This window comes from Ambystoma mexicanum, chromosome 2p, assembly GCF_040938575.1.
Source record: "Ambystoma mexicanum isolate Mex_15411 chromosome 2p, UKY_AmexF1_1, whole genome shotgun sequence".
Taxonomy (NCBI): domain Eukaryota; kingdom Metazoa; phylum Chordata; class Amphibia; order Caudata; family Ambystomatidae; genus Ambystoma; species Ambystoma mexicanum.
Window position 1 is genome coordinate 1,265,652,859 of NC_090923.1, and position 22,131 is coordinate 1,265,674,989.

A 22,131-nucleotide genomic window follows, 5' to 3' on the forward strand; every position below is an offset into this window, starting at 1 on the left:
AAAGGCTTCATATGACATGCTTAACCATATGCGTCCTTATAGCAAAGGAGATTAATAATATGTAGATGAGACCAGAGTATCGCCATTTGGCAGTGATCCCATTGCAGAATAAAAACATGCATTGCCAGAGCCAATAGCTTTGGATCCCGCAGTTGTTCTTTGTGTTTTACACTTGTCGGCATGAACCCACCATTGGAAAATAACCTACCACTTCTTGACCTAAACAACTGGCGGCTTTGAAAGAGGGAGGGTGGGGGTGGGTTAGTGGGAATGAGCTGGAAAAGTGCAAGATAGCAGTGATGTGCTGTTGGCAGCCTCAGCCCGGTGGGTCCGTTGGCTGGGCTTGGGGTGTTTTGCGGTCGGTAGTCGTTGTGTGCTGTTGTGCAAGTCTATGTGTGGTTTGTTTTGTTGTTGCAGTGTAGTGAAGTTTGTGCGGATTGCTGCGTTTAAGGCTTGTGGTTGTGTTTGGTTAAAGTTTGAGAGGTGTATGCAGAGGGAAGAAATTGTTAGTGGATTGGTTAGTTGTCATTGCTGTCCTTGCAATTATGTCCAGATGTGATGCTTGCTGCCATTCACTATTGCATCGGAGTGTGGTGGTTGCTAATTGTAATAGTCTGTCTAGATGTGAGTCAGGCCAGTGATCACGATTCCATTCAAGTGCTGCACTTGTCATCATTCACAGTTTCATTTAAGTGTTCTTACATTCACATTTCTATCTAGATGCGGCGCAAGCTAAGGTCAAGAATCCCATCTAAGTGTGGCACATGCTAACATTCACACTTCTGTCCAGATACAATGCAAGCCAAGGTCAAGAATTCCATCTAAGTGTGGCACATGCTAACATTCATAATTCTGCCTAAAAATGACGCAAGCTAAGGTCAAGGATTCCATCTAAGTGTGGCACATGCTAACATTCATAATTCTGTCTAGATACAACACAAGCTAAGGTCAAGAATTCCATCTAAGTGTGGCGCATGCTAACATTCATAATTCTGTCTAAAGTGACGCAAGCTAAGGTCATGAATTCCATCTAAGTGTGACACATGCTAACATTCATATTTCTGTCTAGAAGTGACGCAAGCTAAGGTCAAGAATTCCACCTAAGTGTGGCACATGCCAACATTCACACTTCCATCCAGATGTGATGCAAGCTAATCTGACCGTTTTCTATAGGTGTGGCACTAGTTAACATAGGCTAATATGTTAGTGCGTAATGCAATGCAACATTTACAGTCCAGCCAAGAATGGATTTAGGCTGGTGGTCACAAATCTTTCTAAGTATGCATGTTGTAATTCTATGGAAGTCTACGTTATGAAGAGGTAAAGTAGAGTGGCAAGGGCTTTCTGGAGTAGAGTGATTGCTCTACACCCTACCCATGCCACACTTACAGTTTTGTTGGTGTCTGTTGGCTGCTGCCTTCTTTTGCATCCCCCTGCTGACACCTGCAGACACTTTCTGGATCCACCTGTGTCAGAGCCGCCCTTTGCCTTGGGGCCCTTAGACGCAGGGGCTGCCAGGGCTGGCCTGGGTGGGCCAATTATGACCAGGTGAGTAAGCCAATCAGAGGGTGGGGGCGGGGCAGGAGGCAGGAGCGCTGACCAGGAAGGGGAAGGGCCTGGGGCACTTAGTTTTACACATTTAGGCAAAGAAAGGGTCGCGGGGGCACAACTCCACTCCCCTGTATCAGAGAAGGGGAAGCGGGTGGGGACAAGCGGGTCATTACACTTGGTGCCCCGTGAAGGTTCACCTTGCCTGAGATCGCGCTGGTAATGGCGCTGGGGCCACGCAGAACACCAGGTCATTAGGCCTGTGTTGTGCAAAGGAAGCAAGGACCAATCCGGTCTGATGGGAGGGCTGGGGGAATGGCCAGTATCGGGAAGGGGGCCCACGTGCACAGCGTGCACAAGCTGCTGGTTTTAAAGCACTATTAACCTAAAGATGTTATATCAGGATGCCTATGGGGCTGGGGCAGGAAGGCACTCACCTTGCCTGAGATCATGCTGGTAATGGCACTGGGGCCACGCAGAATACCAGGTCATTAGGCCTGTGTTGTGCAAAGGGAGCGAGGACCTATCTGGTCGGAAGGGAGGGCTGGGGAGGGCTGGGGGAATGGCCAGTATCGGGAAGGGGGCCCACGTGCACAGCGTGCAAAAGGTGCTGGTTTTAAGCACTATTAACCTAAAGATGTTACATCAGGATGCCTATGGGGCTGGGGCAGGAAGGCACTCACCTTGCCTGAGATTGCGCTGTTAAAAGGGCAGGTTTTTTTAACAAGCCGGTACTTCTGAAAGGCCAGTCAAAGTCTCAGGGACAGGCCTATTGAGACCGGTCAATTTTCCAGTCCCCAGTGAGTCCTGCTTTTAAATGATGCCCTCGCCCCCAGATTTGAAAGACAGTGACTGGCGCATCCACATGACTACCTCAAACACCCATCATATATTCAAGGACCCGCCTTTTGCCAAATCCCCCCCATAACAGAACTTTGCAAGCAAGAAGTAAAGTACAAGCCCACGCTTGTTGCTGTCAAACTCCCCATCCATTGTCTGGTGGATGGAGGCGTTCTCCAGAGCAGGAGGGACCACTATCCAAAGAAGGCAGGAGGGGCCACTCACCCAAAAGAAGGCAGGAGGGACCACTCACCCAAAAGAAGGCAGGAGGGACCACTCACCCAAAAGAAGGCAGGAGGGACCACTCACCCAAAAGAAGGCAGGAGGGACCATTCACCCAAAAGAAGGCGGGAGGGACCACTCACCCAAAAGAAGGCAGGAGGGAACACTCACCCAAAAGAAGGCAGGAGGGACCACTCACCCAAAAGAAGGCAGGAGGGACCACTCACCCAAAAGAAGGCAGAAGGGACCACTCACCCAAAAGAAGGCAAGAGGGACCACTCACCCAAAATAAGGCAGGAGGGACTACTCACCCGAAGAAGGCAGGAGGGACCACTCACCCAAAGAAGGCAGACTTTTACAAGAAGCCTCTGAGTCTAACCTCTTAAGTGCCAAGGACGAGTATGCTCGTCATTTTTGCATAGACTTGCATAATAGACTGGCACTTTAATTAAAGACACCAACAATTTGCGGTAAAATGGTGCTTCGATTACCCTTTCACCCGTCACAAAAGTGAGACTCCAATCAGAACCATAATTCCGTCCACCTTCCTGAACATACTACTCTCCCTCATAAAAAGAAAAGGTTTCCTCAACTGAATCCATCAAGATGCCCGCCAGATCTAGCAATATTTCATGAGTATTTATGTAAGCATTTTACTATGGACATTGTGTGGGAGCGAGGGGCCAATGGGTCCCTCTCTGCCATCACTTCTTTGTACAAAAATCGGACCAAGTGCCTCTAGTAGTGGGTACGCCCCTCGCCCTTAAGCGATGTTAACTTTGGGTTACATTCGCGTAGATGGGACCACCAAGCAGGACACGGGGTATCCATTTTTTGTACCCCCTTTTGACTCCATCTTGATGACCAGGCCTCACTGCGATAGTACAAAATGCCTCTCTCCCTTTTCCCCGCCGCAGCAGCATGCGGAGCACATGGCCCCCACCCTCGTTCCCACTCCAACTGGAAAACTCTGCAGCTCCATTCTCATGCTGAAGCCGGAGCTGCTTGCAACAAATAATAAATGTAACACATCTCTTTTCCTCTGAGATCACTGTCCTGCATGTGAACCAACATGAGCCAAGCACATAGCTTGTCCATCTCCACAAAAGTGTCCTTGCCCTCTTACCCTCGCCAGTTGAAACTTATTGCCATTCTGACCCTGTGTCCTTGCAAGGCATTCCTTTCATGTGCCAGACTGCTGACCATGCTATAAAGCCCACCCAACAGACCCTCAACTAACATTAGACCCCTGCTGCAGTATATCATGCCCAATACTAACAAATGCCACATACCTGAGATTCCTGTGACACTAACCCTACAGTTCATTGAGAGTATTATAGTGGTCAAGACCCGTAAACCTGTGACCTGTATAACCCAAATGTTATAGATGATATAAACCCTTGAGTGATTTGTACAATGACATGATACACTACTGAGGGTCTTTTGATCAACCACTATTTAGTGCATGCAATGTTTAGAATGTATTTTCTTAGCTTAGGTAGTGACCATGTGTTTCACAGTGACCTGCCCTTCACCCATCCGGAGCACAGATGTCTGACGTCAATCCTCCCGCCAACCAAGCAACCAACCCGGCGGAAGAGATGATGCCCACACCTAAGACACCACCCCGGCTGACCAATCCAGGTCCAACATAGCATCATATGTTAAATATGTTGTGGGATGTATTTACCCATGCATCCGAGCCCTACCTCAAAACTGTGCAGTACTGACATGGAAACATCATGATGGCCAGAGCTTCCCAGAAAATGCACAGGGAAATGCATGAAGAATAGGCTGCCACCCATTTTTGCCGATGTTATGGGCACAGAAGGACACTGCCTAAAACCACCATTGGACTACCCACACAGTAGTCTGAAACCATTGGGAATGGCAATGCTGATTGCCAAAAGCAAACCCATAACTGTTGGGAATTCATTTTCTTAAATCCCAAAAAGGGGTGCAGCACCAGTACTCACCACTATCCAAAAGCCGGCGTTTTAAAACCACCAGATTTTGTAGAAAACTGAATAAATGAACCCAAAACATGCCAAAGAAAGACTTACCGAGAGGTGGATCCAATGTAAAGTTATATTCTGAAGTGACTTGAAGGTTTATAACAAGACTGGCTGAGCTGTGGATTTCAGCAGTTTAAGTAAATTTGGACTGAAAGACACTACAAATCTAAATGTTTAAAAGAAATGAGTGACCTACTTTGAGTGTCACATAGGTTGCAATTGTTTAAATGTCATAGTTTTAAACTTAGAATCAGCAACCTAGCTGCATATGTAAAAAAAATGTCTTGACTTAAACTGGGGAACAGAAGTGACATGTAGCTAAAAACTGGCTTAAATAGATTCCAATTCTGCCTGGCAACTACCCCCATCAGGAGTGAAACTTGAGTCACAGCTGTGTTCCCAGGCCTATCTGCCTTTTGCTGGCCACACTAAGGATATGCCATCTCTCTGATAATTGAATTAAGGGAAGCCCCCACAGAATACAGGAGCTCTGAACAAAGCCCTCTCCTGACTCAGGCAGATGGTTTATTGCAGATATCGTAAAAGTAGCTTCCTCCTGAAGCAAAGGGGAGGGGCACTGCCTGTGAGAGCAAGCTGGCTTGGCAGAACTGGAAAAACCAGAAATTCAACCTTGTGCTGGAGGAAAACCACACCCCTTTGGGGCCAGAACATAACTCTAAAAAGATGAATAACTCATAGTACGGACTTGTGAAAATTATTTAAATGACACCATAATTCTTGTGATTTTTCTGCCCACATTTTAAGACGTGCTAGGACCCGGTGGTATGTTCAGGGGGTTTTAGCGGAAAAAAGGATATTACTCAAAATGTGTGCATGTGAAAAATCTGACACTTCATCAACTAATGTCCATACTCCTTGCGCACATGTGTGTAAATTTGGGGTAATGTACGGTATTGCCAACCAGTTAAAAAGTGCAAAATATTGCCATTTCTGAATGCAAGCTCCCAGGAAGAGCAGAGTTTGAACAGGAGATACCTCCTGTGATATGTGAGGGGTGCATATGATTTTAAAACAATATGTACCTCTGCAAATATGTATTTGGTTCAAATCTAGATTTGTGTGCAAGTTGACAGGAGGAGTGGACTTTCTGCAGGCTGTAAAATGACATCACTCTGACACAACTTAGCTCCCCCAATCAAATGAGAAATGGAAGTTTGACCAATTAGAAGCTGAGAGAGAGGTAGGGTCAGTGATGCTAGAACACACCCACATTCTAAACACATAAAAGCAGACAGACAGGACAGATAGGGACCTTCAAATCCATTTGCAGCTGGAAGCTCTGCCGGGAAAATACATACTTTACCTCCATCAAACCTCCAGAGAGCCAACCTAGAGACTTCAATCTATCCAGAACTAGAGACCCAGACCAGCAGAGTAGAGCTGACCTGTTAGCAGAACCAGAGAGAACTGACCCAGATCACTGTGAAGTGCAGAGAGCTGAACCGGAGTCCAGTCCAAAACCTGACCAGATCCATGGCGAGGCCCATTTCACTCAAGAATATAGTGTGAGAACCTAGAAAACTGTGCAGAACCAATCTCTTAGTTAAAATAATATAATTCAATCCTATTTTAATCTAAGTAGAACTGTCTCCTAACTGTCACCTGTCATTTGTAAAGCTGTCACTTGTCATTTTCTAGTTGCAAGCTGCACTTGTCTTTTTGAACTTTAAAATTTCAATCTGAAAAACGACCTTTATTCAATCGCTCATATCTCCGCGACCGTTTGCTAGAGACTTGCAGTAACTTTCATCTGGAAGCTGAGATCCTATGCTTTCATAGGCCCCAAAACGATATTGATAGCCCTTGTAGTTCTTCTGTAATAGCGCCCGGCGCATTCGCAAATTTTGCCGCGATTTGCAAATTTCTTCACGTGTGAAAACAGAAGCTGCTAGCCTTTCATTTGCCAAAAATTCGTTTAACCTACCAGTTACTCCTAGATCCTTGCTAAAGTGAGCCTGGGCTAATATTAACTAGATACCACTCACCCTGAACCTCTAGAGGGAATTAAATGCATTTTAGTATATTTTTTTTTCTTCATTGCCAGCACATATCAAAGCATTTTGCCTGTGTTTTCAACTTCTGTAGTCTAAGTTGCTGGGTGAACTGAATTACATTTGAATTGCATTTCGGAGAATTGTGTGCCTTCCTTCCATTTCCCTGCATTGCATAAAAGGGGGGGGGGTGAATTGTCCAAGAAAGTGATTACATTGTTTTTGCTGAAATCCTATCAAGTTATTTTCTGTACTGCATTTCATTCCACATTGCATCTATTGGAAACCATAAAAGTATTGTTGCTATCTTATCCATTTCATGTCAACTCCTTAGTGATTATAAAGAAGTGTGCTAGTGCCAGATTCTCCGTTGTTAATCTTTATCATATCAGATTAAGTGTGATATTCAATTATTAATTTATTATAAAGCGTGATATATATATATATATATATATATTGTTTAAATTATCAATTAAACCTTTTAACTTGCAAAACAGAACTACTTCTTGGCTCAGTGGGGTCAGGGGGATTCCAAGGGAGGGGTGTTATATAGGGGTAGTCATCCAGAACGCATGAACTGGACATAAAGATATATCAATAAGGGTTTTCATTCAGTATTATAGACTAGGCGTTGACTTAGCTGTAGTGTTGAATTGAATCCTCTTACAAATTGGGGGCTCGTAGCCGGGATTCTGGGTTAGAATACCACTTGTTCAGCTTAATACAGTGTGCTAACTGACGGGATACATACATCCAGTCGGATCACCACGCTGCATTACGCTGTGAAGCATTCCTCAAAAGGGACACTCCAAGAAAAGTTCTGTTCTGCAAAAATAAAATACTAACTTCTGTAAGTCAGGACAGAGACCAATCTCTAGAATGACGACCTTGGTAGATATGAAAATAGCCAGAGAGCACTTCTTACATAAACTATTTGTGAGAGGTGAATGGGCTGAGCAGGGCCAGGAGGCCTGGTTGCAGGCCATCACGCGACAGGCCACTGAAACAGGGTCAGACTTATGGAGAGATCAGGGTCCATTACATGTGGCCCTGAGTGAACTATATATGGCTCCTAAGGCCAAAGATGAACACGACAAGATTGTTAGGATAGCGGCATATTTATATTTATATATGGGAGCCATACAGAATAAATGTGGTGAAGGCCATGATCTGCAAAAAAGGCAACAGATGGCGTTAGAGAAGGCCCAATCTGATCTGGACTCTTCTGAGCAAAGGCTGCACAGAAGCCAGGAGTCAGAAAATGAGACCAGACAGTACATCACTAAAATAAAGGAGGATATGGATGTGCTGCAAAAGGAAAAGTCAGAACAGGATACCAGATTTCGGGCCTTGCAGAAGGAACACCAAGAAGGTTTGGACTCCCTACTGCAAAGCCAGAAAAAGCTGGAGCAACAACTGGACTTCAACAGGGTATGTGCTGAGCAGGTAGTCACCCTGCAAGGCCACCTAGATAGGGAAAAGGCAGAAAGCAATAAACTGATTCTGAAAGACCTGGATACCCAGGCAGAGTTTGATGAAGAGCGCCGGAAAGCTGGTGCCCTTCAAAGGCAGAGGGACGACCTGGCAGCACAGATGCAGGCTCTCAGTCAGAGGAAAGAGACACTTTAGGCCAGGAAGTCTGCCACTTAAAAAAGGAAATTGAAGAAAATCACCTGGCCCTCCAGGGGCTGGGTGACCTCCAAAAAGAAAACCAGAACTTGGTAGAGCACACCAGAAGGGTGGAAGATGCTCTGGCAAGAAAGGAGCAGGCCGGTAGGGATGGGACTCAGGAGGTAAACCTCCTGCAGCAAAGACTGGCCCAGTTCTCCAGGACCAACCAGGAAGCACAGAGGGAAAATGAGGCCCTCTGTCAACACAATGATAGGCTCCAACAACAGGTAGCGATGCAGGAGAGACTGATAGAGTCTAGTAAGGCCTTGACTGAGGAACGGAAAGCACAAATGCAGGCTCTTGCATTGCAACAGGGAGCAGGGGCGGATAGAGATGAGGTCCGCTGGGAAAGAGAGACTCCTGACCATAACCTCAGGAGCCCTAACACCAGGGGCCTTCATCTCTCCCAGTCCCTGGACTCTACCACCCCCATGTCCCCTGGCGCACATGAGCACAGGGCCACAGGGATGGCAGATTACTATCCAGCTAAAAGTATGGGGCTCATAGGCCAGTACCACTCAGGAATGGAGGGGTGGGCATCCGGGTATGGGCACCCAAGTACAGTACAGTTCAGTGTGGAACCCCAGGAGAGTAGGCCCATTAAGGGCATCCTGAAAACCTCTGCCCAGTTAGGTCAGTGGAGGGTGTACCCATCAAATCCTGGCAGCAAGGAGGAATCTGAAGACTCCTCTGAACTGCGCAGGACACAGGAGACCAGGTCCCCACATTCTGCCAGCCATTCCCAGGCTCGCAGAATCCGGGAAAACCTGGAAGAGCAGACAGGAACCTCTGGGAGCAGTGCCTCTGAGTCAGAGGATGAATGGACAAGGGTTATCCGAACCAAAAAGGCCAATAAGGCAAAAAGGGCCTTGCTTAAGGACCCCTTAAAGCAGATTAAGGCGATCAGGAGCGTCATCACGCCTTACCATAAGAACGCTAAGTATTCTGTTTGGGAGCACTTAGAGTTGTTTGAGCAAATGATGGAGACTTTCCATTTGAAGGACAGCCAAAGCTGTATTCAACATGTAAAGTGGACCTTCTCCCCGGAATACTCCAGTTTCTTTGCGGGGCTGGAGGACCAAAATCATTTAAGATGGTCCACCTATAAGGCGGCCATCTTGAAACATTTTTCCATTCATAGAAATCCTCAAGAGGCTCGCAAGGCAGCCTACAATTTACAATGTGGGGAGGATCAGGCCCCACAAGAATTTGTGCAGGAACTGAAACGTGCTTTTGCGCAGACCACCAGAAGGGTGAGCACAGACAGTAGAGAATTCATCAATACATTTTTTCATGCCTTGCCCAAATACATAATGACCCAGCTCGTGAGGGATTTTCACGAGAAAAGATCTTTAGACTGGGTCATTGAACAGGCTACCCGGATCTATGAGGTGCAGAAACCGGTAGATAGCAAAAGTAATGCCCAGAAAAACCCCAAAGCCAACAGCACCCCTGCTGCTGCCAAGGTGGCAGAGGTAAAGGTCACCCCCGTTTTGGATTTGGAGATGGGGGGGCCTAAAAACCTACCTGCACCTAATAATGCTAGGCCCAGAAGGTCCTCGGGCCAGTCACAGACAGGGAGCCAGGGAGGCAGCCCCACAAATGGGGTCCCTCGCTCTCCTGATTATGTAAGCCCCCGTTACAAGGGAAATCGACCCATCCTGGGTTATGTGTGGACTCCCCCAGCCCAAGGGGGGGGATCCAACTGAGCACCGAACCCAGGGAACTACCCTCCAAACTTTCCACAGGAGGGCAGAAATTTGCCAAACCCTGGGCAGAACTTTTTCCCCAGATATCCACCCGACTTTCAGCCCCAAAACCATCCATCCTTCTTTCCCCAATTCCCTGAGCCCAGACCACTGAATCTGGGAGAGGGGAGGCCAAGGGTGGAGGGGTACCCAAATCTTCCCAACCCGGGGTATTAACAGAGGAGGGACAGCTACCTTTCCCGGGATCAGCCCAGGGGAGAAAACAGGGCCCCGTATCAGCCTGAGCGGGTTTCCCAGTTAGAGCGCCAGGTTCAAAACATGGCGCGGGATCTGGGTCTCATACTGAGGGCTCAGCAGAACCCTCAGATCGGCATGCCGGCGCAGAACGCACCCAACTCTGGACCTGGTGCCCCAGAACAATGACGGGGGCAGCACCCCGATAACTCACCGGTTCCCAGGGAGGAGGCACAAGGGGAAGGGGGGTGTAAAGCCTTGGAGGAAGCTTCCTTCCTCACTTGTAAACAGCCCCTGGAAACCCAGGAACCGGAAACAAAATCTCTTGCCCCTGAAAGTCTGCCTCCTAAGGAGCAGAGGGGTGGTAGGAGAAACAAAAGACCCAAACAGACACAGTTTGAGGAGGAGGTACAGGTCTTCCAATTTGAGGGAGAGGGATCCTCAGAGGATCCTGGGAAAAGGATCTTCTCCTTCAGAGAGGGGGGAACTCCTCCCAAAGAAAAATGGGTCCCTAGGGATGCAAATCCAGACTGGGGAGATGTGGAGACTGAGCTACCGCCGCCCACCATCTCATCCCAGAACCAACAGCAAGAAACTCCCCTGGTTCAAACCCATCCGGGTGACTGCCTCCAAAAAGGGGGGGGCGGCCCAGAACCAGAGCCAGGGGAACCCACAATGGTCTGAACTCTGATTCCCAAGGCTCTCCACAGAATTCTGCCCAAATCTCTTCTCTCGCCATGTCCAAAACCAGAAAGTTAGCCCACCAGTTGTCCAAAAATGTACATTATCTGTGCCCCCTTGAGGAGAAGGAGGGAAGATATTATGCCCCGGTACAAGTACAGGGGCAGGGTACAATTTTGGCACTGGTGGACACTGGATCTCAAGCTACCCTTCCGTCCAGAAGGGCCTTTGATGAACTGAATGCAGGAAGGGGAGAGAATTACCGAATTCCTCTCACCTCTCTTCCTGGGCAACTCCAGAACTTTGACGGGAAGGAAATTCCCGTCGAGGGGACGGCAGATTTGGACATTAAAATTGGGCGACACAAGTTGAAACACCCGGTCATAGTTGTGACTCCAGAGGGCACCCCTTGTTTACTAGGGAATGACCTCCTGAGAAGGTTGTCACCCCTAATAGATTGCGTAAACAAGGTCCTCTGGACCCAGACTAGCCGACCAATAAAATTAAAACAGAGTGTCAACCATGTTAGTTTAAACGGCACCTGCCACATGGTTGAACAAAAATCTGACCAAGTAGAATTTCACTTCCAGAACAACCAGATTCCAGACGTGACAGTAATAGCAGTAGGACAACAGACTGGTGATGGGGGGTCCTCTCTATTTCTGAAAATCAACCTTCCTTCCAGTCTAAAGTGGTACTCCACGCTGGAAGGAAACACTCTGAGATTCTATACTAATCCACAATCAGAAACTCCCACTCCTATAGTCCAGAAAGATGTGAAATCAGCTCAGAGCCTGGCTGATATTCAGCAAATTGGAGAGCAGTTGTTCATCCCTGTTCAGTTAAATGATGGGAAGGACTCTGTTCTCGCTCGAGTGTGCGTGAACAATGGTAAGAGCTTCATCAGCGAAGCCATGTTCCGCCAACTCCCAAAACATCCAGCCATTCCCACATTCAAACTGATAGACAAATGGGAAATGGACCTGGAAGCACCTAATTCCAAACATCTCCTGCCAAGCAGGTGTATGCTCAAAATCTCCATTGGCAACAAGAGCATAGTCCACAATTGTTGGGTCGTGCGTGACGTCCCTGCCGCCTTTTACTTAGGCAGTGACATTCTCAATCGCTTTGCCATTAGTTTGGACCTAATAAACTTCAAAGCTTGGTCCCGATTAGCGGATAATCCCATGGGCTTTGATGATCCAGAAAAAGCATTTAGGTCAGCTCAATTGCTACCTTATGCAGTTGAAATTCAGGTTAAAGAGGAAGTCACCATCCCAGAAAGGATCCGACAATTCTCCCTGGAAGTGAAAGTTAAAAGAGGACAATATTTGCAAAACCCTGATGCTTACATACATCTAAATGCTTCTCTCCAACTGCAAGGGTTAGGGGTAAACCCAACTCCATTAGTCAACATAGAACATGACACCATTCTAATAGAGGTGGATAACAGCGACTTAAAGAGTATTACTCTAGCCGCAGGCACCATTATTGGAATGGCGGTTGATGACCGACATTTCTCCATTGATCTTGGAAATGAACTGTTAGGGCCAATCCCCAAGGACTGCGTTGACAGTGACAGTGATGACAATACAACACCAGACAGGATTTTTACCCGGCATGGGGGGAACTTCCTGGTGTACACTTCTTGCCCTTATGGTAAGGAAGATGTGACTTGTGACTTCAGGAGGGATGAGGTGATTTTCCAGGTCCATGAGGGCTGCCTTTCCCACCTGAGGCCTCTGGTCCAAATCAGCACTCTGACGAGGGACTTCTCCACCCAGCTGGAGGAGGCCGCAGAGATAGCCAAACCAGAAGTCTTTCCAGGCTTCAGGCAGATGGTGGAAGAGAGAGTCAACCTAGCTGATGCCTGTGTGACTCTGGAACAAAAGCAAAAGTTGAAACAAGTTTTCTTGGATTTCCAAGATCTCTTTGCGGTAGACTCATATGACTGTGGTCGCACCGACATCCACACAACAACAATCCCCACGGACCCTGGCATGACTCCTGTGTTTGTGAAGCAATATCGCTTGCCTCTCGCATCAATGGAGTCCCTTACTGAAATAATTAAGAACCTTGAGTCCCGGGGAATAATCCGTCCAGTCCACAGCACCTTCAATAATCCGGTGCTGGGAATATTAAAGCCAAACGGCCAGTGGAGACTCTGCGCCGACCTCAGGGAGCTCAACAAACGGGTCCATACTTCCCGATGGCCTCTGCCCTACATTGACCAAGGGCTGGCCCAGATCCAGGGGTCACAGGTATTCACTGCAATAGACCTGACCAATGGATACTGGACCGTGCCTGCCAGCAGGGAGGACCAATACAAACTGGCGTTTACCTTTGGGGGCCAGCAGTACACATGGACCCGGACTCCCTTCAGATACCTCAACTCCGGTAATGAGTTCAATATTTTCCTACATAAGGCCATGCCCGACCTGGGTGCGAGGGGTAACCTGGCTTATGTAGATGATGTCCTCATCAAAAGTTCATCTGTGGAGGAACACATAGCGGAGATCCGTTATGTTCTGACCCAGTTGAGGGCCGCCGGAGCAAAACTTTCCTTTCAGAAAGCACAGTGGTGTAGAACCCGTGTTAATTTCTTGGGGCATGAGATTACTCCTCAGGGTCTCTGTCCCCAGGAAAAGAAAGTGGAAGCACTTCAGAAACTGAAAGACCCCACAACTCTGCGAGAACTAAGGAGCCTCCTTGGACTGACTAATTACAGCAGAAAGTTCATTGAGGGCTACGCAGAGATCACCAGACCCCTGATTCATCTCCTGAAGGGGGGGTCAAGTGGGAATGGGGTCCAGAACAAGCCGAGGCAGTAAGACAACTCAAGAGAAGCCTCTCACAAGCGCCTTGCCTAGCTTACCCTGTCAGAAACAAGGAGTTCTTCCTGGAGACGGGGTTCTCTAATACGTGCTTGACGGCAGTATTATACCAAAAGCATGACAAGGTCAATAAAGTAATCTCCTATGCGAGCAAAACTTTATCCTCTGTGGAGGAAAAATTCAACGATTGTGAGAAGGCACTCCTGGCAACGGTGTGGGCATTGAAGAATTACCGCCCGTTTATCCAGGGGGAACACATCATAGTGGAGACTCCACACCAGCCTCTGCAATATCTCCAAAGTGACAGAATCCGGGCCGGAAATGTGAGTAATTCCCGAATTACTTCCTGGATTCTGTCAATGCAAGGCTTTCCTGTGGAGGTCAGATATGGCCAAAACAAGAAGAGTCCCCTCGCGCAAGGTCTGGCTGACTCGCATGATTGTGCCAGAGAAAACTGTCTCGAGGACGAAAGTCTAAAAATAAAGGACAACACGGAGGCATACCTTAATTCCCCACACAAAGTCTTTGAAGAGGACAAGTGTGAGGGAATGCCCACTGTCTATGTGGATGGATGCTCTTACCATGTTGACAACGACGGGGAGAAAGAACTGGTGGCCGGCGTAGGGAATGCATGGGTGAATGAGTCCCCAGAACCCTCCACTGGATACAAAATTGGTCCCCGAAGTAGTCAGGTGGCAGAATTGATGGCTGTGCATCAGGCCATCCTCACTGCTGTCCAGCATCAACTCCACGAACTGGTCATAATCACAGATTCGTATTATGTACGGAACGGGTTCGTGGAGCACCTGGTTAATTGGAAAACCAGAGGCATGTTATGTGCCAACAACAAACCCTTAAAACATGGGAAGTTGATCCAAAACATTGATGATCTGGTCACCTCGAATGAGATGACCATCTATTGGAAAAAGATCAAGGGTCATTCCAAAGTAGAGGGACCAGACAAAACTGGAAATGACTTAGCTGATCAGCTGGCCAAAACCGGGGCCATACAAGGGTATCTAATTGAGATTGAGTACCTGTTGGGGGAAATCTAGGTCACTGCTATCACTAGGTCCCAGACAAATGCTCACAACGACCTTTCAATTGCACAATGGAGTAAGGAGACCCCTGATGCTGATTTGATTACAGCTCAGAAGGGGGATCCAATAATTGGTAAATTTTACCAGCACCTTGAGGACCCTGAGAACTTTCCCCTGACGGATACCGATTACATTGGGAAAGAGGACCTAAGAGTGTTGATGAAATGTCCAAAAATGTTCCGAATCCAAGACGGTTTGTTGGTAAGGAAATCCAAAGCTGGCCACGATCAGTGGGTGGTTCCTACCTCATTCCGAAGCCTGATGTTAAGTCACGCCCATGATGCGGCCACCGCCGGTCATAGGGGGTTTCACACAACATTGGAAATCTTAAGAGAGGTTGCATACTGGCCACACATGGGGCAGGACCTCGACCAATACTTGAAGGGGTGTCTTGTGTGTGCACAATTTCAGCCATCATCCCTCACACACCGCGCGCCTCTCCAAAAGCGGGGGATGACACTGCCATGGTCAGATTTACAAATCGACTTTGTAGGCCCTGTGATTCGCTCTGCTAGGGGGAATAAGTACATGTTGACTGTGACATGCTTGTTTACCAAGTGGGTGGAATGTCTCCCAGCCCCAAATTGCAAGGCAGAAACGGCAGCTGCCTTGATGATTAACCACATCTTTTCTCGTTTTGGTCTACCTCAAAGGATTGAGTCAGACAGGGGTAGCCACTTCACCAGTGAAGTAATGACAAAGATGTGGGAGATACTGGGGGCCAAAAGGAAGTTGCATATTGCTTACAGGCCAGCTTCTTCTGGGGCAGTAAAGAGATATAACCGAACCATTGTGAGCATGTTAAAGAAGTTTGTGGCAGATTCTGGGCCAAGTTGGGATATCCGACTACCTCTGGTCCTAATGGCCATCAGATCTACCCCTTCATCTGCAACCAAAATGTCACCATTTGAGTTGATGACTGGACGCAAGATGGTGCTTCCGCAGCATTTGCTCTACAGGACCCAAGAGCAGACACTGATAAATGCCTCCACTACTCATGAGTATGTGGAGAATTTAAGGAAACACCTCCAACTTGCTTTTGCTTACGCTCAGCGGAATCTAGAAAGATCGGCTGATAGCATGAAGACCCACTATGACCTGAAAACTTCCAGGAAGGAATATCAGGTGGGGGACCGGGTCTATCTATACAACTTCCAAAGAAACCAGGCAAAACAGCGGAAATTCTTGCCTACATGGAAGGGACCCTTTGAGATCATCGACAAGATCTCCCCTGTGGCCTACAAAATCCACATCCCCAAAGGTCCTTTGGCAGCGGGGGAAGACAAGTGGGTCCACATAAACCAGTTGAAATGTTGCCATCCCAGGCACACTCTGCAACAACTGGAGGAATCCTCCAGCGGGTACTGTCTCAGACTAATTCAGTTCCAACCATAAAACATACCACATCTAGTCTCTAAAATATTGTGATTTGCATGAAACTGTCTCTTAGTTATACTGTTTGTTTTTCGAAATAAGAATGTAATGTTTTGTTATGATGAAATACATATGCTGCCCCACTATCTCAACAGTGGTGGAAAAACGTCTATGAATAGGTATTGCCGCTCTTCCTTTGTCGTCCTAGGAGAAAGAAAACCTTCAGATGGGCCAAGGAGGACGATCCGGAGACCGGGAGCAGAGACGCAACGGGCCCAGTGTGCCGCCCAATATTCCCATCAGGACCGGCGAGGAGAACCGATCGATCAGTACCGGATGGAGAAAAAGATGCCGAACTGTGCCATCTATTGGAAGAAGATGAGGAAACATCCCAGGTCTTGCGAGTCCCATCAGTGAAACCGAATGGCCATCGCAAGAGGGGGGCTTGTGGGATGTATTTACCCATGCATCCGAGCCCTACCTCAAAACTGTGCAGTACTGACATGGAAACATCATGATGGCCAGAGCTTCCCAGAAAATGCACAGGGAAATGCATGAAGAATAGGCTGCCACCCATTTTTGCCGATGTTATGGGCACAGAAGGACACTGCCTAAAACCACCATTGGACTACCCACACAGTAGTCTGAAACCATTGGGAATGGCAATGCTGATTGCCAAAAGCAAACCCATAACTGTTGGGAATTCATTTTCTTAAATCCCAAAAAGGGGTGCAGTACCAGTACTCACCACTATCCAAAAGCCGGCGTTTTAAAACCACCAGATTTTGTAGAAAACTGAATAAATGAACCCAAAACATGCCAAGGAAAGACTTACTGAGAGGTGGATCCAATGTAAAGTTATATTCTGAAGTGACTTGAAGGTTTATAACAAGACTGGCTGAGCTGTGGATTTCAGCAGTTTAAGTAAATTTGGACTGAAAGACACTACAAATCTAAATGTTTAAAATAAATGAGTGACCTACTTTGAGTGTCACATAGGTTGCAATTGTTTAAATGTCATAGTTTTAAACTTAGAATCAGCAACCTAGCTGCATATGTAAAAAAAATGTCTTGACTTAAACTGGGGAACAGAAGTGACATGTAGCTAAAAACTGGCTTAAATAGATTCCAATTCTGCCTGGCAACTACCCCCATCAGGAGTGAAACTTGAGTCACAGCTGTGTTCTCAGGCCTATCTGCCTTTTGCTGGCCACACTAAGGATATGCCATCTCTCTGATAATTGAATTAAGGGAAGCCCCCACAGAATACAGGAGCTCTGAACAAAGCCCTCTCCTGACTCAGGCAGATGGTTTATTGCAGATATCGTAAAAGTAGCTTCCTCCTGAAGCAAAGGGGAGGGGCACTGCCTGTGAGAGCAAGCTGGCTTGGCAGAACTGGAAAAACCAGAAATTCAACCTTGTGCTGGAGGAAAACCACACCCCTTTGGGGCCAGAACATAACTCTAAAAAGATTAATAACTCATAGTACGGGCTTGTGAAAATTATTTAAATGACACCATAATTCTTGTGATTTTTCTGCCCACATTTTAAGACGTGCTAGGACCCGGTGGTATGTTCAGGGGGGTTTTAGCGGAAAAGAGGATATTACTCAAAATGTGTGCATGTGAAAAATCTGACACTTCATCAACTAATGTCCATACTCCTTGCGCACATGTGTGTAAATTTGGGGTAATGTACGGTATTGCCAACCAGTTAAAAAGTGCAAAATATTGCCATTTCTGAATGCAAGCTCTCAGGAAGAGCAGAGTTTGAACAGGAGATACCTCCTGTGATATGTGAGGGGTGCATATGATTTTAAAACAATATGTACCTCTGCAAATATGTATTTGGTTCAAATCTAGATTTGTGTGCAAGTTGACAGGAGGAGTGGACTTTCTGCAGGCTGTAAAATGACATCACTCTGACACAACTTAGCTCCCCCAATCAAATGAGAAATGGAAGTTTGACCAATTAGAAGCTGAGAGAGAGGTAGGGTCAGTGATGCTAGAACACACCCACATTCTAAACACATAAAAGCAGACAGACAGGACAGATAGGGACCTTCAAATCCATTTGCAGCTGGAAGCTCTGCCGGGAAAATCCATACTTTACCTCCATCAAACCTCCAGAGAGCCAACCTAGAGACTTCAATCTATCCAGAACTAGAGACCCAGACCAGCAGAGTAGAGCTGACCTGTTAGCAGAACCAGAGAGAGCTGACCCAGATCACTGTGAAGTGCAGAGAGCTGAACCGGAGTCCAGTCCAAAACCTGACCAGATCCATGGCGAGGCCGATTTCACTCAAGAATATAGTGTGAGTACCTAGAAAACTGTGCAGAACCAATCTCTTAGTTAAAATAATATAATTCAATCCTATTTTAATCTAAGTAGAACTGTCTCCTAACTGTCACCTGTCATTTGTAAAGCTGTCACTTGTCATTTTCTAGTTGCAAGCTGCACTTGTCTTTTTTAACTTTAAAATTTCAATCTGAAAAACGACCTTTATTCAATCTCTCATATCTCCGCGACCGTTTGTGCTAGAGACTTGCAGTAACTTTCATCTGGAAGCTAAGATCCTAGGCTTTCATAGGACCCCACGATATTGATAGCCCTTGTAGTTCTTCTGTAATAGCGCCCGGCGCATTCGCAAATTTTGCCGCGATTTGCAAATTTCTTCACGTGTGAAAACAGAAGCTGCTTGCCTTTCATTTGCCAAAAATTTGTTTAACCTACCAGTTACTCCTAGATCCTTGCTAAAGTGAGCCTGGACTAATATTAACTAGATACCACTCACCCTGAACCTCTAGAGGGAATTAAAAGCATTTTAGTATATTTTTTTTTTCTTCATTGCCAGCACATATCAAAGCATTTTGCCTGTGTTTTCAACTTCTGTAGTCTAAGTCGCTGGGTGAACTGAATTACATTTGAATTGCATTTCGGAGAATTGTGTGCCTTCCTTCCATTTCCCTGCATTGCATAAAAGGGGGGGGTGAATTGTCCAAGAAAGTGATTACATTGTTTTTGCTGAAATCCTATCAAGTTATTTTCTGTACTGCATTTCATTCCACATTGCATCTATTGGAAACCATAAAAGTATTGTTGCTATCTTATCCATTTCATGTCAACTCCTTAGTGATTATAAAGAAGTGTGCTAGTGCCAGATTCTCCGCTGTTAATCTTTATCATATCAGATTAAGTGTGATATTCAATTATTAATTTATTATAAAGCGTGATATATATATATATATATTGTTTAAATTATCAATTAAACCTTTTAACTTGCAAAACAGAACTACTTCTTGGCTCAGTGGGGTCAGGGGGATTCCAAGGGAGGGGTGTTATATAGGGGTAGTCATCCAGAACGCATGAACTGGACATAAAGATATATCAATAAGGGTTTTCATTCAGTATTATAGACTAGGCGTTGACTTAGCTGTAGTGTTGAATTGAATCCTCTTACAATGTCAATGTCCTATATAAATGTGTTGTAACCTTGATGTGGTCAGAGCGCTCTCTGAGATCTAGATAATCTTTTCCTTGAACTCTCGCAGCCTGCTCTTTTGTGCCTTATTCCCTGTCCAGGGAGTGTCTGCTTTATTCATTTTTACACGTACAAGTCGGGGAGGGCACATACATTTGGTGACCCGTTGCGACGTGATCGGAGAGGTGCCTCGAGGCCGATGCCGTGCAGCGAGATCCGGGACGCCCCCCAGCAAAACCATCGCCTCCACGGCCGACCAGCCTGTGCGCACTACAAAGAAGGGTCAAGGGTTCCCGCTTGACGAATACACAACTGAAAAGCTGCTCGCCGAGGCGGGCCACGGCTTGGTTGGGGTGCGAGCCTGACTGGGGTCGGACTGCGAGCGGCGACCCTCGAGTCACCTGACTGAACACGTGAGTGCCGGTTGCGAAGGTTATGAAGGAAAGGTAAGGGGGAAATAGAGGAGACAGGTGGTAATGGGTTATAGGGAAGAGTAGGGCCTGTGTGAGTGATGATGAGGCTTTTCTGATCTGTCCTTTACATGGCCATTAGGTTTTTGTAAGAAGTGAAGAGAAAAAAGAGAAGTGGTATCCTAGCCCGAACGGGGTAGAAGGCGACGCTGCGTAGCATTGTCTCTACCAGTGCAGAATAAATAAGTGAAGATACATAGGAAATAGGAGTCTCGTATATTGAGTAGACTCAGAGTAGTTATTTAGAACATTCTTTTTCTGGGTACGAAAGGATTCTTGGAAAAGAGTAAGAGGGTGTAAGAGGTGGGGAGTGAATGAGAAGAGTAGGCAAAATGGGGAAGGGCTGGTAGAAAGAACAAAACGGGGAGAAAAAGCGCACAGATAGTGCATGTGCATGATAAGTGTTATATGTGCTTTTGTGTTCTGTCCATTTTTGTCAAGGTTATCCAAATACTGTGATTGATTTGTGTATAAAAGTGGCAAAATATGAAAAAATGAACTGTTGAATTTGAACATGCAACCATTATAATGGTACCATTGAAAATTGATTTATATATATATATATATATATATATATATATATATATATATATATATATATATATATATATACATATATATATATATATAGATATATATAGATACATATATGTGCATACAAACTACAAGTAATTGAGAAGATTCGTGGTGTATTGTCCAGCTAGAAGGAAAGAAAGACCAGTGAAGAAGTTATTAAAGGGAAAGAGAGGTTGAAGGGCAAGTACAGACAAAGGGAAAGAAGAAAAAATATCGTCATGGGGGGAATAACACCACTAGCAGATATTTGTCAGCACCTTCCGTTATACAGTGAGAAGATACAAAAATACCACGATCAATGGTTGACGGAGATAAAAGGAGACAGTGTGATGCCAATTTGGCCAGAAGGTTGGTCATTCGATAAAAGGGTGCTAGATTTAGTATCCACACACTTGTTAGCAAGGTATAAGGGGAAACAACTACAGAATAAAAGAGAAGTACTAGACTTGTGGCGAATGTTTGAAGAAGTTATGCCTACAGCAGAGGTAAATAAAGAACGAATGAAACACAGAAAACGCAGGAAGAGGTAAGTGGAACACCAAAGGGCGAGTGCACAACCACTACAACTGAAGGCGATACAACCAAAATATATCCTTTAATGTCAATGCCAGCAGTAGGATACAGTGAGCCCTGTACATACCAATATGTCCCACCCCCGCACCCTCAACCGGAGTAGTTGCCATGGCACCGCCGCCCTATGATAAAGGAGGTTTGTATGGCCCAACAAGTGCACCCCCTGTGAATTTGGCACACTTCACTTGAGAATTAGACCGCCAGCTAGCGCATGCACAGATGGAAATAACGCAGCTAAGAGCTTTGTGCGATATAAGCCAAATGCTGCCAGGGGGAGGAGAGGTGCCACCATTTTCCATGGCGGATCTAACGCCAACATTGAGCACAGCAGAGGAAGTGGCGCAAGCAATCTCAGAGCCAGCGCCATCAGTATCATCACAAGGAACACGCATACCACAAGGGCAAGAGAAAGAGTGGCTGTCAGGGGAGTTCCTGTTTCATCTAAATGACAAACCCGTGAGGATTATAGGCCCACCCACCCCAGAAAGTGAGAGAGGGGAAGGATGTGAAGGAAACAATGAGCAAGAATCAGAAATAGAAGAGGTGTGGAGTGACTTAGACGAATATGAAGAGGCAGCTGCCGAGGCCGGGTCCCCACTGCCAAACCGCCGTTACCCAGATACACCATCGCCACCACTATGGCAGGGTAGACTAAGACAGCGAGGGGGAAATATGATGGTAAATAAAATAAAGAAAGGTGCGGTAAGTAAGGTAGGAAAGAAACACAAGTTACAAATGCCATTGATACATAAAGGAGCAGGTAGGCCACACTACATGCCATGGGCTCAAAT